Here is an 18299-nt window from a genome sequence, read left to right as displayed (position 1 = left end):
ATACACTTACACACGGACGCGCCATGGGTTGAGGGGAGCCATAATACTTACATTGGGCCTCATTAGGACCCTGGCGGTGACAGTATGAATGGTGCCGGTAAGGCACCGGCACCGTTCATACCACCACGCCACATTACGAGTTCTGTTCACGGGTTCCCGACAGCCCGCCAGTTCTTACCTGACGGGCGGTGCGGCACCCGTAAGCATAACTCATAATTGCACCAGCACCGTTATCAACGGTGCCGGCGCATCCATGCTCAGATCGGGAGCCTGGCAATACCGCCACCCGGGAATGGGCAATTATCGGCCCATTCATCTCGTAATGGGCCGGTATTGCCCAATCGCGGGAGGTGGTGCCGGTAGCAAGCATGGCGGTAGCTGTGCCTGCCATACAGGCACGGCTACCGCCATGCTCGTAATGAAGCCCATTGTTTCTTTTTGAAGTCACTCTGACTTACTAAAGAAATTATTTCCGTTAAGGACTGAACCATAACGGAAATAATGTCTTTATGAGGGCAGAGTGACTTTTTTTTATTTTTGAAGTCATAGGGTTCCCCCACCCCATGACATGGAGGCCTCCAGCCTAGGGTCTTCATGTCATGGGGTGGGGGTAGCCACTGGACTTTTTGTATTCACTCTGCCTTCATAAAGAAATTATTTCTGTTACAGAAATAATTTCTTTAGAAATGCAGAGTGAATTCAAAAAGGAAATGTAAAAAAATATCCTAATGGATCTGCCAAATGAATGGGATGATCTACCATTAGCAATACATACTATACAATGCTTAGGGCTATTGCCTTCCTGCCCAGCATACCATTAAAGCAGGCTTCTGTTCTGTTCATTAAATATTGGATTCAATTAACTCCTGCATTTAAACTATCAATGTGCTCCAAACCAGTGAACGTTCAATTGGCACTAGGCACAAAACGTGCCCAACTGCAAGATCCATTTTATTTCAATGCAATTTTGCAGAGGACTGGGACTAAGGTAGCATTGCCCTGGTGAAGAAAATGCACTGAAAATATATGTTTTTTTTTGCAATGGGACACCTTTTGTATCAGTGCTAATTGCACTTGCACCAATGGAAACATTTTGTAATCCTGGTCTGACTCTGTAAGGACATAAAACATCAGAGATAAACGTTTACAGCTGGGCGGATGCAAGACGAACAAGGTAGCCACTTCAATAAAAAGTGAACTGTCCCTTGTAAACTAGTCAGAGATTAAGTCAGACTAAGAGATACATTAAAAACATGTTGTAGATAGACAGCAACATTTCCACAAAACGTCTCTAAGCACTGGTGGAAGGAAGCAGACCATCAGATAAATTTAAGGGGGGGGGCAGGAGAAGGGAATGAAGGCATTATGCTGGGAGCTCTCCTCACGCAGAGTCTCATGGTGCATGTTCTAACCTGAAATCAAGGGGGGGACTCCTGGGAGATGTTTCCAATGTGGCTAGGCATGTGTGAGGTGAAATGCTTAGTATCATGCACGTTTAGTCTGCTTTAATATGGCAATATTGATATAAGTTACTACAGAAAGTTGATAAATTGACAACCCAATTATGTTGGGAGAACGTTTTTTTTTAACCTTAGAATGGAAATGAATTCCCTGTCAATGGAGCGTAAAGCAAATGTTTTGCGTGAAATAGCAACTTTTTGAACAGCTTGATTTTTGCTTTAATATTCCTCAATCAAACTTGTTATAATCGTTTTTCATCAGGAGAATAGGTTTTCTATACGTTTAACATGTGTGGCCTGCTTCACAGAAACGTGTTGTAATGGTGCAATCCCCCGCTCTGGGAATCAGGCCCTTTGTCTATCTTTCAGTTTTTCAATATTGGGATCTGGGGTGAACTATTTGGCATGATTTTTTTAAAAAGAGAAATACTTTAATAGCCCACAATGTCTACAGCAAAGCATGTCATGCATTTAAATAACCTATATTTAAGTCCAAATCTGCAGAACTGCTTACTTTTGGAAAGCTTTGCAAAAGCAGTGCTAGAAGGGCAGGAGCTGCAGCCTTTTTTGCAACCCTGAGCGGTGATCAGTTTGACTAAGATGATGGAGTTACAGTAATAATGGACCGCTAGGTCCTTTTACTGAAATGAGATGGCTAGGTTATTACAAAGATGACTTGCAAGATTTGAGCACGAGATCAAATCAGCTTATAGAAAAAGACTAACCTAGAACTCGTACAGCAGTGGCAGGGCCAGAGAGGGAATAAAGATGCGGCAGCCCCTCTTGGGTCTTTCACCCATATATCCGCATGCCCCGTTGCTGCTCGCTGCGCTGCCACTTGGCCGAGCACTTTGTTTCTCAAAACAAAACAAATTGCGTGCAGGCGTGAGCTGAGGCAGCAGTGGCATACAGGAACTGCTTGCTGCAGACCGCAGCTTGCTGGCCTACCAAATTGAGATCCCCACTTGGGATCCATGTGATCTTTGGGTTGGCTTCCATGATGCTGAATCTTGCTGGCCCAGCTAGGCCTGAGAGAAAAGCGAAGCAGCCGATTACTCCAAGAAAAAGTATGTTTTTTAAAATTCATATGTTATGGTTTATAGAACACCTTTCACAAATGATATATTCAAAATCATAAAACAAGATTTAAAAAGACAGAGAAAGAACCTCAATTGATTTCCAATACATTTTAAACTGCCTATTCCAAATATATATTAAAGTCATTAATTAATGATCCTATTCCCTTAATAATTCTTTCATTTTCTTCCATACCTTCATGGCTGTAAGGATCTAAGAAATCTGAGTTCCATTCATTACCGTTCATTATTTAACATTTCTTTTCCCCTCACAAAATCACTCAGAAATTCATCTCTGAGGTATTCTATCGAGGTACATGCAATGAAGAAGCGTTTCAAAGATCCAGTCAGAATCATATCTTTCCATAATCTATCAGTCCTCTTGCACCTATTATTATTTCAAAAATAATTAAAACAAAATAATAGAAATATGTCTACTACTCTTATCCAAACACAATCACACATAAGGAGGAGGTCTATGAAAGACCAGAAAAATCTTAAGGTGCTCTGTCGACAAGTGTGTTCCTCCCAGATAGTGAGCATTTGTATACCAATCCCAATGTATGGCTTTCCTCTTAAATGTCCTCAGTATTCTGGTCAGGGGAGAAAACACATCTGTATTACATTGAATGTAAGCAAGGGAGTGTGTATTGGCTTGTTCTCTTATCAACGCTTTGCAAATAGTCGCGTTTGCATGAGTGTATTTTGAACGCTATGCAATGTCCGTTTGTCTGAGTGCACAATGGTTTCTATAAGGGTGCACCCTTTGAGTGAGAGTATCTCTGTGAGTCAATGTATGTATGTATGAGTGTGACTGACTTGAACGATTTGGTGTATGCATGGATTTATTTGGTTGAGGAAATGGCCACTAAAGCACAATCAAAGGGATTTATAGAGTGAGTGTGTGAGCATATGGCACAACCACATCAAGGCACGGATGCTCTGAATTAAAGACGTGTAAGAAAATAGAGTCCCATAAAAACAGATGATGCAACATAGAACAAATGTTTCTGATGCTTTTTTTTCCTGAAGAAGGACAAATTGGTCATGGCCACCACCGGAGGTTTATTCCATTATCTGGGCATTATTGCTGAAAACAACTCTCTCCTAACCAACAGAGGATACAAAATAAGTTCTGTCCTTAGGAGCTGAGAAACTGTGTTGGATGATACAAAGACAGACTACAACGTGGGTAGAGCACTAGAACTGCAGATCACTGCGCTTATACTTTGACAAAGTTGGTTGAGCCTGCTTCCAGTGAGGGGTTCTTACAAGATGGTGCTCTTTCGTCTTGACATTTTATAGAGTGAGTTGGAGGTAAGAACCAGTATCACCAAGGTGCTAGGACTGAGATGGAGTTTTACTCTGTGTGGTTACATATTTGTCTCATGTAATGAATGAGAAGTCCTATGGGCAAGAGAGACACTGTGCCCAATGTGGGGGGTAGCCAAGTGGCGGATTAGTATGCAAAGTGCTCCTGCATAACCTCTCTTTTTGAATGTCTGAGATTCTCAGCTCCGTTTACCAGGTTTAGAAGGAGGTGTGGCATTTCCAGGTTTATCTAGGCTAACATCGCTAATTGGTGGTTTACTTTTCCTAGCTGTTTTCCACAGTGTTTGTCTAGCAAAGAACTTTTTTGTCCCTCACTGGTAGCAGGCTCAACTAGCTTTGTCAAAGGATAAGCGCAGTGATCTGCAGTTTCAAGTACTCGACCCACGTTGTAGTCTCCCTTAGAACAAGATCACTGCAGCACTAGACCTAATACAACAGCCACCATAGCTGAATACTTTCTATCGAGGAAAGACTACATTGAATCCCTTTTTCCTCCAAGAGGATCCACAGCTCATGTGCATGCATTTCTATCCAGGCCAAACACACCAGAGTCTCTCCGGCAAACATTTTGCAAATTGGAGAGACTTTGCACCAAGGAAACCAATACATGTTGGGAGAGATTCACTCTCCAAACTTACCTACAACAAAACAAAATACAAAGAGGACTCAGGATTATTATCTTCCCAGACTTCAACAAACCAGAAGATGCAGACCTTGCAGGGAAATGGGAGGACAACTTAGTTACAGGTTTTAAAGTTATGCTGGAACTCTTAATAGAACATGCAGACCTCGAACACAAGATAATCAAAACATCAATTGATACCATCAAACAGGAGATAGAAACACTAAATGACCCAGCAAGCACAAAGGACAAAAACAAAACAAAAACATGTATGAAATCCTAAGAAGATACCAGGATGATTTGAAGCTAAGAAAATGCACTGTATTTTCGAGAGATTACAGGGATGACAGAGTCTACACGTTTCAGCCCAAATTTGATGACCACTTCAAAAGCTCTTTAAGGGAAAGTACAGCAAACAGCTCACCAGCAAGCTCTGATGTCGACAGTGAATCAGACACCATTCCCGAAATCCAGACAGTTCCCACACAAAGCAGATCAGCAGATGTATCGGAACGACCACCCAGCACAAGCAAAATGACCAGCTCCACTTTTTTAGATCAAATCAAGACATGCAGGAAAGGAAACTGCAATCAAAATACACATGTACGATTCCAAGTCCCCCTAATAGAGGATACATCAATGCGCAGAAGACGAACAGAGGCAAAAGAGGAGTGTGCAGGAAGCACAAACTCAGAATCTGAAGGGACACTGAGATTGACAAGATCACGATCCCACCTACAACAGAGAGATCAACGTCGCTAAACTTGGTACTAAACCTATCCAAATACAATCTCTCTTCTTTCAAGGAAAAAATACTAAACAAAGAGCTGTCCTTTGCACCAACCAGCTCAGCCAACTTAACAGAGGCACATATTCATCTATTCAAATACGCTAGTAAACTGAACCCCAAAAAGTTATTTGCCAGAAAAACACTGTGGAAAACAGCTAGGAAAAGTAAACCACCAATTAGCAAGGCTAGCCTAGAAAACCTGGAACAGACACACCTCCTTCTAAACATGGTAAACGTAGCTGAGAATCGCAGACATTTAAAAAAAGACGTTATGCGGGAGCACTTTGCCTACAAATCCGCCACTTGGCTACCGCCCACATTGTGCAGTGTCTCTCTCGCACATAGGACAGCAATTTATTGTTTTCAAACAGACGCTGAGACAGCCGCCATGTAGACTGCCCTCGGGACTGCTCTGTGCATGATCACTGTGGATACGGTTGTGTTTATCCTCAATTAACACTGTGCCTTACAGGTTTGATACCAGAACACCTTGGTACTTGAACCTTTCCATGTTGAATCCCCACAGGTTGTTAATCGACAAGAGCCCAACATCTGAGCTCACCATTCATACACAATCTCGCATGCACTACACACAGTAAGATCTACGTATGAACATTACCATAGAGGCAACACGCAGACTGGCATGCATAACACTACCATTAAATAAAGAAGATACTGCCCCCAAACTAGACAAGCAGTTCTCCAAAAAAGAAGTGAACCACCACCATGCCCCTTGAGTCATATGCATGACCCGGAACGAATGAGACAAAAGAATGGAGAAGTCAATCCTGTTGAAGGCAGCACATAGATCTAGCATCACTAATAGGGATGGTATTCCCTAGTCTGGACTGACCAACAAGTTGTCCTACACCCACCACACCACCAGGTTAGACTCCATTCCATGCAAAGGTCTGAATCCTGGCTGCAAAGGGTAAGGAAGATTGAAGTCCATAGGATGTCTCTTCAATTGCCTCACAAATGTGTGCTGCAGAATTTGAAAACATGGAGGTAGTAGAGTAAGCCGGCGATAATTATTGTGGGAGTCCATGGTTTTATTAGGCCTTTTGTGTGGTAAAGGAATGACTCCACCAATGAGGGAACTGTTGCAAAGGTTTGCAACAAAGGAAGCTTTCAACGGCCACCCTGCAAGGGTGTCATTGGGGTACGTAGTCGTTTTTCAATTGTCAAGAGAGACCTGCATTGATGTTTCTTGTCCTGAAAGAAGACATATGCCACTTGTTTAAGTTAACTCATATAGGGTAACCCATTGGAGGCCACATGAGGCTTAGCAGTCACACTGAGGCTTTCTCTCACAGTAGCGGGGATTTTGGGGATACAATAATTAGCAAGCTCCTGACAGAGAGACAAGTTACAAAGAGTAACGTTATTACAACTATGAGTAAAGCATTTTTGGGTTACTTGAAAGAGTTTTTTTTCAGGTAGTTCCTATGTGCAAAGTTATTCTTGTGTCAAAAATCCCAATTAACTGGCCAAATTGCTTGATTCTATACTTTAATTGTAGCCTTTAAGTTGTTTGTATTGACACAGTCATAATTCTTCCTTCATTGGTCCTGCTTGCCTTGATTGTTGTTTTGGAGAAGTAAGGATATGTGTAAACCAAGGTGCATTATGTGTTTGTTGTTGCGTTTTCTTTAAAGAGTCAGGTACAATGGCACTGGATTAATAGTATTGATGAGATATAGTCGCTGTTATCGGGCCAACGGTCATTTCATTTTACCCAACAGTTGTTAATGGATTCAGGTCTGACATTTTTTAGATAACATTTGAAGGCCACCTAAGAAAAAGTTGTTGTAAAGTTGCCACCTCCTAAAGTGTGCACAAGTAAAACAATAATAATAATAATTTAGCATTTATATAGCGCTACAAATCCTCAAACATCTGAGCACTGCTTATTATTACCCACAGTGTGTGGTGCTTATTTATCAACCTCGGAAGGATGAAAGGCTGAGTTTGGCCACGCCAGGATTCGAACCTGCGTCAGCAGGCTCTGCACAAATGTCAAAGCGAGCACTCTACTCTCTGCGCTATAAGGCTGGCTATACATGGAGAAGAAGCTGCCAATCCTGGATAATTGAGCTTTTTTCAGATGGAAGATCTAAATAGTAGCCCCCTAAATGCAGGGTCGGACTGGACCATTCAGTTGTCTCGGGCACCAATGAAAAAGTGGACCACCTTTGGAAATGGCAATTCATTCCTTTTGTGAAACTGTTTGAATAATACCCACGTGAGAGGTTTTTGATACAATGTGATGCACGTTGTGCATTTTAAAGAATATTTATTCAGCAATACTGGTCATAATTACTAGCCACATAGTGAGTAACTCATCAAACTGACTCACATTGGCCAACAAAGTGGCCCACTTTGACCCTAAAAACTGCCCCACACCAGCATTTTGTGTTTTTGGTTCGGCTATGGGCCTATTGCCCTATAGACCAGCCCGAGCCTGCCTACAAGAGTAGATCCATGAATATGCTGGTGTAAAATAAGGGCATCACAAGACTGTACCAGATCACCTGCCAATTTGTCATTTCAATATCTGCCCAAACATTAAATTCCCTGATCACAATACAAGCTACACATTTGAGCAACTAGCAGCCAAAAACTCGATACGTGGCTTCATACAATACGGTTTTCTTCCAGGAGGACCATACCAGATCACACCCATATTATTCCAATGATCTGGCATGGTGATCCTGACTGCTAATCATTCAAACAGCGTAAGAACTAATGTTTTATAAATGGTAATTTGGAGCAACTGGTCCCCCTCCCACCCTGTCTTGAGAATGGTGGTGGACGAATCTAGAAATTTTAAAACCCGATACCTGATAACGGGGTGTGATCATTTCTCAAAATACCTTTTTTTCTAATCATCTCTCATATGATAGCTCCTAACACATAGGGGCCGCTTACTGTTTCTATAACTTTTATTTCCTCATGAGTATTAAACATCAGGCACTAGTAACAGAAACTACGGATTTGTCACTAATCCTCACTCGATATGAATGGGTAAAAACGGGTATAACAAAACATCCTTAACAGTGGCTTTTGATGAGCAAACCACAGCCAAGCATACCTAGGAAGTGGGCTTCCTTTTAGTGCCCCCTATGGTCAGCAGGACCTCCCTGAACAGCGTGTTGAAAACGTGGACCTGCGGGAGTGTGCGTCTCCTGGCACAAAGCATGTGAGAAGATGGAGTTTCCAAGCTGATCACACTACTGCTGTTGGCAAGTTGCCAGAAATCCAGACTATGCTTCTACCACACTGTCTTTACAAGGCTGATCGTTCTCAGAAGTGGAACAAGGCTTCCCTTTAAATCCTCAGATGCGCCTTAATCGGTCCCGGAAAAACGTGCTGAACATATGGACCTGGGAAGTGATGGTCTCCTGGCTCAGAGCAGTTCAGGAGATATTGTTTCCAAAATGCTCATAACACTGCTACATGGCAGCAATGCCAGCATGTGCTGTTTGTGAGACATCATGGAAGTTATTTACAATGAAAGTGTTTTACTGCGGCAATGAAGCCATATATTGCAGGAAAAGGTATCATAAACATATTGTAAAATGCTCCTAGGTACTGTTTGTGGCATGGCATCTTTTGCAGTTGTTCATACGCTGCACTAAATAACCAAATGCTAATTGTATGTCGAGTTAGCCAATTTCCCTCAAACATTGTTATGTAAAATATGCAATGTCACCCCATCTTTCTAAAACGTTTCTGACCTTGAATCATTTAGAATTCGGGCTCCCCCTCTGGTACCACCCACCATCTGCACTGCCCCTGCTACAGCGGGAGCAGGGCCTTTCAATGATTCAGGGCAATCTAAAGCATGTAGGTTTATTATTCGTTTTGAATAGGTAGATTGTTGCAGTACACAGACCCTAAATGTTTATCCCCCCAAGGTAATGGGGCGGGGGAGGGGGAACTTCTAAGTAAGGCAAGCTCAGATACAGTGGCAGCAAAGACATCCAAAATGTAGGAGTCAGAGTCAGGAAGCCCATCAACCCCCACAAACACACGGCACAGTTCTAATGAGCAATGCTGGTGCATGGGCAAAAAGTAGTGCAGATCTTCCAAGTGCCATGTTTTGCATGAGTGCCGTACTCTATGGACATGTGGAAGTGCTGTATTTCTTTGAGAACGGCACTTTCATCTGTGTAGCGCTTTGCTGGAAGTTAACCGTTCTAACCATTGTAGCATCTGCCAACTGCAAAAACAATCCCATGGTATGCACTTCATTTAAAAGCATGTCTGCACAACGGGCTGTTTTTAGGAAGGATGTGGGATGGCAGCAAAACGGTGCGGGTAGTGATCTGGGTGTTAGAGGCAGTGCAGCGGTGGGCACCTTTCCGTGGGTTTATGTGAGCTGACAAGCCCTGTGTTGTGTGTTTTTTTTAAATACAATTCACCTTTGAGTTGATTGCTGTAGCATTCAGTTGATGTATTTCATGGGTGCCAAAAGTGCTACTGCCATTGATTTATTTTGGGGCTGGTCTAGGGGACTTTTTGTGCACGTGGCAACTGCCTTGTTGGGGAGGGATATGTGAGCTGCATGGTTGTATAGAGTGCGGTTAACACTTTTTATTTGTGGGCTGGTGTGTTTCACAATTCTAAAGGGGGGTTTAAATTGCTTTCTTATCTATAACCTCTCTTGTGCCTCGGTTAGAAGGGCCCTCAAAACCTGCCATGCAAGCGGGGCTCCCAAATGCACAAGTTATCCTCTGGCCGTCTACTTAGGAGAGTGTCACAGAAAACACTCCAACAGACATCTGAGCCACTTAAGTGGTGCAGTGGCGGCTCGTTTGCTTGGGCGGCAGGGCTGGCGCCTCCTCACTTGAGTTGTAGGCAGCACAGTCCAGTACAGGAGAATTGCCACGCTACATTTTATATTTTTTATTTTTTAATGTGGAGCCCTTTGGGTTCTGCAAAATGCACAAAGCCCAATAAGAAGAGGCCAGCAGGGTGTAGAAAGTCTAGCTCTGCCTCTTGTCTTTATTGTGCTACTAGCGTAGGTGGTGGAGAATGGCACGAGAGGGTTCCCCTCCTCTTCTGTGCCCTCTGTGTGGTGTGGGCCATGAAGTCATGTTTTGTGGTTGTGGTGTTGGTGTGCTGGATTTGCGAGTGGTAGGTAAGTGAAGTGTTAATGTGTATATTGTGTAATGTGCCTGTATGTATGGGTGCATGCAAGTGGGATTGTCTGAATATGAGTGTGAGTGTGAATGTGTCCATGTGTGAATGTTTTTGTTAAGCATGCATGCACTGAGTTGTCTGACTGCTGTAGGAATGCATAAGCAAATGGGAGAGTTTATGTTGTGTGAATGTATGAATGTGTGGGTGAATGAGCGTGTATGTTGTGTGAATGTATGAATGCACAGGTAAATGAGAGAGTATATGTTTGGTGAATTAAAGTATGTGGGATAATTTTGGATGGGCTACTTATCAGTGGCGTCGCCAGGAATCACAGTTAGGTGGGGCTGCTTTTGTGCACCTCCCCTCCCATCAGAATGTAGGCACTAAACCATTAAGTCAGTCACTAATGAGCCATCATTAGCGGTTTTGTGCACTACATTCTGATCGGAGGGGCTGCTCTTAGCTGCAGGGTGACTTAACAGCTCTTAATTGTTGTGCAGCAGCATTGATTGCAGCTCTGTGTGTGTGTGCTGTGCTGGCAGACACAGCACTGCAGACAGTTCCGAGAAAGTAGCGCAGCTGAGGTAGGGAGCCCCAGCAACAACACTTCTACTAATGGGCTAGTAATTGCAGGAAATGTATACTGGGAATCAAGACGAAGTCAAACATGATGCGGGTAATTACTTAGCTAGGCTGGCATACTTTGGTGTAGCCAGCCTAGCTATACTTTCCTAAAGTGGCATGGCATTTTTGACTGGTAATCAAGGGTAAAGCAAACATGATGAGTGCTATTATGTAGCTAGATTGGCATATAGTGGGGCCGCCAGTCTAGCTATGCTTATTTATTGTGGTATAGTATTGTTAACTGGGCATCCACAGCTAGACTGACCTATTTTGGTGCAGCCAGTCTACCTATGTGTTCATGTTGCAGCATGACATGTTTGTACTGGTATGAAGGGTAAAGACAAATTGATGAGTGTTGCTACATTGATAGACTGGCTTTCATTGGCGCAGCCAGTCTGAATGTACTTCCTTGGTTTGGCATGGCATTTGTACTGGGCATACATGGTAAGCAAACAATGTATTTCTTTTACGTAGCTAGATGGCTTACTTTAGTATAGCCAGTCTAGTTATGTTTTCCTGTTGTAGGTTGGCATTCTCTACTGATCTGAATGAAACATACAGCACAATGAGAGTTATTACATTACTAGACTTGTCTTCATTGGTGCAGCCAGTGTGGATATACTTTCTTACTGTGACATGGCATTTTGTTACTGGGCATAAAGTGTAAAGCAAACATTGTACGTTTTATTACATAACTAGACTAGCAGCCAGTCTGGACATGACATGTTTTCTTACTGTGGCATGGCATTCTTAACTGGCAAAGCCAACGGGAGAAAGTTCTTATATGGGATTAATGATATATATATATATTGGTGCACTTTGAATGGTCATTTATGGGCAAAGCCAGCATGCATGAACATTTTTTATCCTGGCCTATATTGTAGGTAAAACAACATGAAAATATGTTCGAAAATGCTCCTGTGTACTGTAGGTGACTTGCATCTATTGGATTATTTCATTCACTACCATACAAAAACGATTGCAAATTGGGTTGCCTTTTACCTAATTATTCACAGAAAGCGTGCTAGAAAAGGCACCATTTTAACCCATTATTTTAAAAATGTCCTCAGTGGAGAATCCCCTTCAGCCACAGTGAGTAGATCCAGTCCCAATCACTATCCTGGGTGCTGCAGTGTATTCGAAGCAGATATTTATACCCCTCCAATTAAAACATTCAGCAGCCAGAAGGAAGTACTGTGCATCGACCACACATGGCGCAGATCCAATAAATAGCATCTGCCATAGCCCACGAAGCATCAAATGGCGCATTTCATGGACATTTGAAAATGACACATACCTACGAAAGGGGCTGCACTCAGGATCGAGCCCTCATAATAGTTTTCCTTGAATCTCTCATGAATACCAGTGCAAAATGCGATCAGCCCACGTTCATATCACAGTACCTGTGATTCACTGTATACAGCATGTTCTTCCTGCAAGGCCCCTTCCACTATAGACAAATCATATTATTTTCCTTTAATGATATTACAAGTAAACACATATTCTGAGATAAATTGTGCACCAACCAGAGATTTATGTTATCTGCATGATAATTGCATGTATCTCACAGGCAAGTGACTATGTATTTTCGGGATGCATTCTCAATTCACAAGTGTGCATTCATTTTCTGATATTGTATACAGAAATGTCATAATACCTAGGTTATCTGTCCAAATGCACATCATTTGCATGTTGGCACCCATTCCCTCTGATAGGACTTGTTTAGTCTATGATAAGTGCATGCAGACAGTTGTCACAACCAGTGTATGATAAGTGCACATTTTGTCAATGCTGTTTGCCCCGTCTATCTGTGATAAGTGCCATTGACTTTTCTGGGGCGTGTTTAATCCGTGGAAGAAACGTGCACATTTGCTCACTGGCAACAGCACGCACAGTAATATATGGGCATACACGTAGTCACAGTTTATCTGAATTATTTTGCGTTTTGGCATTCTGCAGCACAGCCCACACAGTCAGGTCTTCCACTGTGCTATGGGGACCAGGCACCAACATGAATGACACAGGCTGCAAAGATTCAACTTGCAAACTACTAGCCAGCCATTAAAAAGTCGCTCGCCACCTCAACTTCTATATGTACACACTGCACACCATTTCTTAGTCGCCAAATATCACTCAACAATGGCTACTGGCATGTGACCATCTGAAAGTAAGATGCCTACTACAAAGCTGAATGGCACTATTTCATGGAAAAAGGGCAGAAGAGCTGGTATAGCCAGAACATGGCAGAAATAGCTCACACTCTCTATGTTATACACATCCCACACCACTATTCTTTCACAAACACACATTACTGCTCAAAAACAAAATAAATAATGAGGATAAATAAATCATTTGGCCTATCCCAAAAGGAAGAAAACAGGCATTCTATCAGTTAGACATGTCCAAAGTATTCCAGTGTATTTCAGTCCAATGTGATGTCCTTGTGCTTTGTTATTTTAGATCAAAGTCCTTTCTCCACTCTGCTGTGCCACTGAACTGGGAAGATTCTGAGCAGCAACTCCATAGTCTCATCTCTGAGTTTGCCGTAGTGATGGCCAATCACAATCTATCTGGCCGCCCCGCTGCCATCGGTAGCACATTTTCACATCACTGCTGCCTCCTTGGTTGCATCGGTCAAAATCATATATATATCCAGGTTCCAGAATAAATGATTATCAAGTAAACAGTCCATCATATATATATATTTTTCTGAACCAACTGTCCTTAGTAGTCCCAAAAACACTTAAGCACTATTACCCGAGCAGGGAGGGCATTACTGGGCCAGGTAAGGTCCAGGCTAGTTAGATTTCTTGATAGCCTGGGGCATTACCTACCCCGGTAATGCCCACCCTGTGAGGGTAATATTGATATTAGTACCCCGCACAGTGTACAGGGACCATTTAGAAAGCTGCATTTTTGTGCTTAACTGCTGGCATGACAATTCACCATCTAAACTTCATTTGAAGGCCTAGCTCGCAGCTGGATGGTCTGTTCCAAGCTCCCAATTTTCACAAAGTGGAATCGCCACTGTCAATCAATCAATCAATCTGGTATTTCTATAGCGCACTTTCACCAAAGGCATCATGGTGCTTCCAAGGAGATACTAGGGAGGAGACTGAGAGAAACACACTCACATGAAAAGGAAAGTTTTAAGCCTTTGTCTAAAAGATGCAGAATTTGTAGTGGTTCTTAACTGCAAGGCAGCGAGTTCCAAAGCCTAGGTCCAGCCACAGAGAAGGTTCTACCACCCAGCCGCTCCTTCCTATATCTGGGCACGCATAAAAACGCTGCGCTAGTGGATCTCAGAGCCCGGCCCGGGGTAAAACTGTGAAGTTTCTCCTGAATGGCTAAATTTCCACTACCATTTTGTGCACTATGAATCAAGCACAATGTTTTAAATTTGACCCTTGCCTCGACAGGCAACCAGTGAAGGGATTGCCGAGCCCTAGTTACCCCCATTCCAAATGGAATATGATTCACCAGACGCACTGCTGCCTTTTGTAACACTTGAAGGCGCTGGATGTGGTAAGCTGGTTGTGCTAATAAATTGCATTGCAATAGTCAATGCTCCCGTTTGCACACTGTTTTCCTATCTTACAGGCATCCACACAGTGAACATCCGCCATATTGGGAAATAAGCATGCATAATCCCCTCTGATATCAGTCTACGATTTCCCCATCGCGTCTGACCGGGGGTGCATGATACTGCTCGTAGCGTGCACAGTCCAGCCACAAAGACGTACATATACAAATCAGGATAGGGAGTTTTTGACGCAGTAGATTTTATCGAGGTATAAATCCTTGATTTCTTTATAACGGATTTTGACGCAAATATATTTGGGGGTGTGTTTACGTGAATAATTAACATAGATGATTAAGGGGGGGCTGCTGGGGGTCCCCCCATATATTTGCGACAAAATCTTCCCCAAAAAATCAATGATTTCTCCTTCGATTCAAAATATTTCGTAGAAATCACATAGAACTATAAAAACCCACTTCTCATGCTTCGCAATTGGCTTGATCACTGGAAGTCTCTGGTCCTGAATAAAACACGGGAAATTGGTTGTTACGGCTACACAGAGCAGGGGAGCTTAGCTTAACACATGAATTCAATTTTACTGATTTCACGAAATTGACTTGGCTATACAGATGTTGGTGCCCAGAATACACAGTGGCAGGAATGAAGCAGTGCACAAAGCTGGCATGAAGAGACTGCACAGCACCGTTTACAATGTCATCAGATACATCTGTGACACATAGATTCGAATGTACCCTCCCAATTTATGCAGTTACGGTCTGTGTTTCATTATTTCTTGATCAGGATGTGCCACAGACTACGGTCTGGGTGTCTGGGTACCCTGTGGGAGGAAAGGGCCAAATGTACGAACTTTCAGACAAGCCCATCACACTTTGAGAACACTACTGTGATGAGCTGGTGCAGTAAAAAAGATATCTGACATAACAGCACATTACAAACAGTACATGCTTCTCAGTATTCCATGAAGGTAGGGTGAACAAGATGGTAGGAGACTTTGTAATACCGGTATCAAGAGATTCGTTTTAGGGTAAGTGGACTCTGGACTGTGTCTCCTTACCCATGTTGCATAGGCTACCATATACAGATAGCATAGCTAGATAGCAAAGACACTTGGTGGCCAAGAATTTGAACCACACTTCAACTGATGATGCAAAAGGTAAAGGCTTTGAGTCCCTGTTGCATATCATTAGCTTGCCTGTCTCTCTAAAGTTTAAAATATCGGCTTCAGTCTTAGGGGAGTTATATGTGAGCACTTCACTGAGATATGGATGTCATCAACAAACAATCAAAGAATTAGGCTTATTTGTCCCGGCAATATTAGGGTATACGTGCATCAACATTTACAAACGTGTAGGGTTAACTAATACACTTTCATAACAGTGCCTACAGCAAATGCCCCACTCCCCTTCACCAAATAGCCACTGAGTACAGCAATCAATGTAGCTAGACATTTTCTAAATTAATGATTGGGTTGGGAGGTGCTAGAATTGTAAGAACATCTGTGATCATAGCCCCCTATCAGGGCATATAACAGTGGCATAAGACAACTGCTTTAAGAACTGTAATACATGAATGGCGGTATTAGAGAAACTTTGCACTGGCAAAAATTGTCCTAGTGCAAAAAGCGATTTTTTCAATGTATTTTAGCAGCAGATCGCTGTTTGTGCTATTAGTAGCCATTTGCCCTGGTGGGAAAATGCATAGGAAGAATATGTTTTTGCACTAGGGCACATGTTTGCTGTAGTGCAAATTACATGTGCACCAATGTAACATTTCTGAAATACCGCCCCTTATTTAAGGTCGGTCTTGTGTTGCTCCATTTGACTGTTTCCAGCTCCCTTCGCACCATGAGCCGTTGTGCTATGTTAACTAACGGATCATTATTTTCTAATGCACCCAGCTGAATGGTACAACTCCAGCCACCAATACAAAGACCTACAAAAACCACAAAATCTCATGTTCTTAAACGTTTTTTTAAGCCAAGAAACTCTTTGATTCTGAACGAGGCAACTGCATAAAAGTTCTGCTCATTGAATATCTGGTCAGCAACCTGTATGTAATGCCCCTCGATGGTGCGGGATAGAATGTAGTGTGGGGCCACACCTGAGACCAAAAGTAAGAGAGGAGGTCTAGGAGAATCTCGGCCACCATAGACCATTGATGTCACAGGGGTGGCCGTGCACACAGCAGGCGAAGCACGCTCTCCATAGGACTACTGACGAGAGCGCCTGGGAAACGGCTGACCACCCTACCACCACATCACTGTGCCCAGGGCTGGCTCTGCCACCCAGGCATCTTCAGAATAGGTGATGCTGCTGTCCTGTCAGCAGATGCTGGCTTGGGAGGCCGTCGAAGTGAGAACGCCTGGCACACAGCTTCCTTATTTGCATAGACATCCATAATAGCCCAGCAGTTAAGGGGTTAAAACACGGATGGCGCGCGTGGCATCAGCACTTCGTCTGTAGCCACGGTTAGGTTCGACACCAGGAGTGATCATGTGGTGCCGGCTGTCTGCCTTCATGGCCAGTTCCTGCCTTCATGGTCAGTCCTCTGAAAAGGATCCAAGCAGTGCGCCTATCCACACACCTGCTGCCTTCTAAGAAACCCAGGCGCCCAGAATCAATCACGATACAGCACACAGGGGAGCAACATCACAGTACGACCAACTGGAAAGCTATGCCACCAGAAGCAACTACGGTATAATATATCAGGCTAGTAAATGGGCACCCATTTCCTTTCCAATTAATACAAAATCACAACTGGCATTCAAGCAGACTGCACGTGTTAGACAGGACACATGTTCACACTGCGTAACCTTTAAAGTGAAGTCTTCACAGTGGATGAAAATGTCTTCGTTACACGCCGTATACTACAGTAAGAGCTCTAGACCGAATAAGTAACTAAGTAAATCTCTTCTGAATGACGGCGATTACAAAATACTCGCGCAAACAGCGAGTTCGGCATAATCCCAGCAGAAATGACTTCGCTATCAAGGCTCAAAGGTCAGAGTGTCGTGCAAGTCTGCCCGCTATATAGTCACATGCGAAATGCAGCAACTCGGCCTATAGGCTGTTACACTTTCAACATTATGACCTGAATTTAAAAATAAATGACAATCTTTTCCCAGATTAAAGGACAAGCAACTGCGGCGTTGGTATAATGGTATTAGCTGGCTTGTTTGAGCTTTGAAAAAGCTCCCACTTCTTAGCATCCATACACATGTACGCTGGAAAGTTTGGCAAACTGTACAGCCCTCCGGTCACTGACCTGCAGTGTGTCAAGTCCAGCTAGGAACTCTTCGGCTTCTTGCTGAAAGGCTCTTCTACTGCGCGTGCCACTCAGCCACCCACAGGCGCATCACTCCGCAGTCTGGCATGAAATCACTGAGGGCAAAGCCCGGCTCTCTGGGTCCTCTCTAGGCAGGGGGCGGGTGAGGCGTAGCCGTGCCTGCCGCCCGAGCTCCTTGCTGCCTCGTCTCCTCCCCTTAGCGAGAGTGCTGTCAGATCACGCACAGATTTATCGCTGTGCCTCTTCCCTCTTGCTATCTCCCACACGCTTCCTCGTTCCCTCTCGTCCCGCCCCCGGTGGCCTCCCACCTCGCCTTCCCTCACCCAGGACTGCCCAGGGAACTTAGTGTCTGACTGATTTCTTGTTCATTTGTTTCTGGTCCCCCAGAGCAACAATGCACGCCGCTCACACTAACTAATGC

At 43.5% G+C, this 18299-nt stretch overlaps 1 protein-coding gene across 1 annotated transcript in view; it reads right to left on the bottom strand.

The window, feature by feature from the left end:
* Positions 1–18085, bottom strand: part of PPARG (peroxisome proliferator activated receptor gamma) — a 370714-nt gene extending 352629 nt beyond the window's left edge. The window contains exon 1 of the mRNA XM_069643932.1: positions 17858–18085. The gene's annotated coding sequence lies outside the window, so the exon portion shown is untranslated. The remainder of the gene's footprint in view (positions 1–17857) is intronic.
* Between the last annotated feature and the right edge of the window lie 214 nt (positions 18086–18299).

The sequence above is a fragment of the Ambystoma mexicanum genome, chromosome 2p (assembly GCF_040938575.1).
Source record: "Ambystoma mexicanum isolate Mex_15411 chromosome 2p, UKY_AmexF1_1, whole genome shotgun sequence".
Classification (NCBI taxonomy): Eukaryota; Metazoa; Chordata; class Amphibia; order Caudata; family Ambystomatidae; genus Ambystoma; species Ambystoma mexicanum.
The sequence above is the reverse complement of the archived record's forward strand: the minus strand, read 5'-3'. Positions and strand labels throughout refer to the sequence as shown.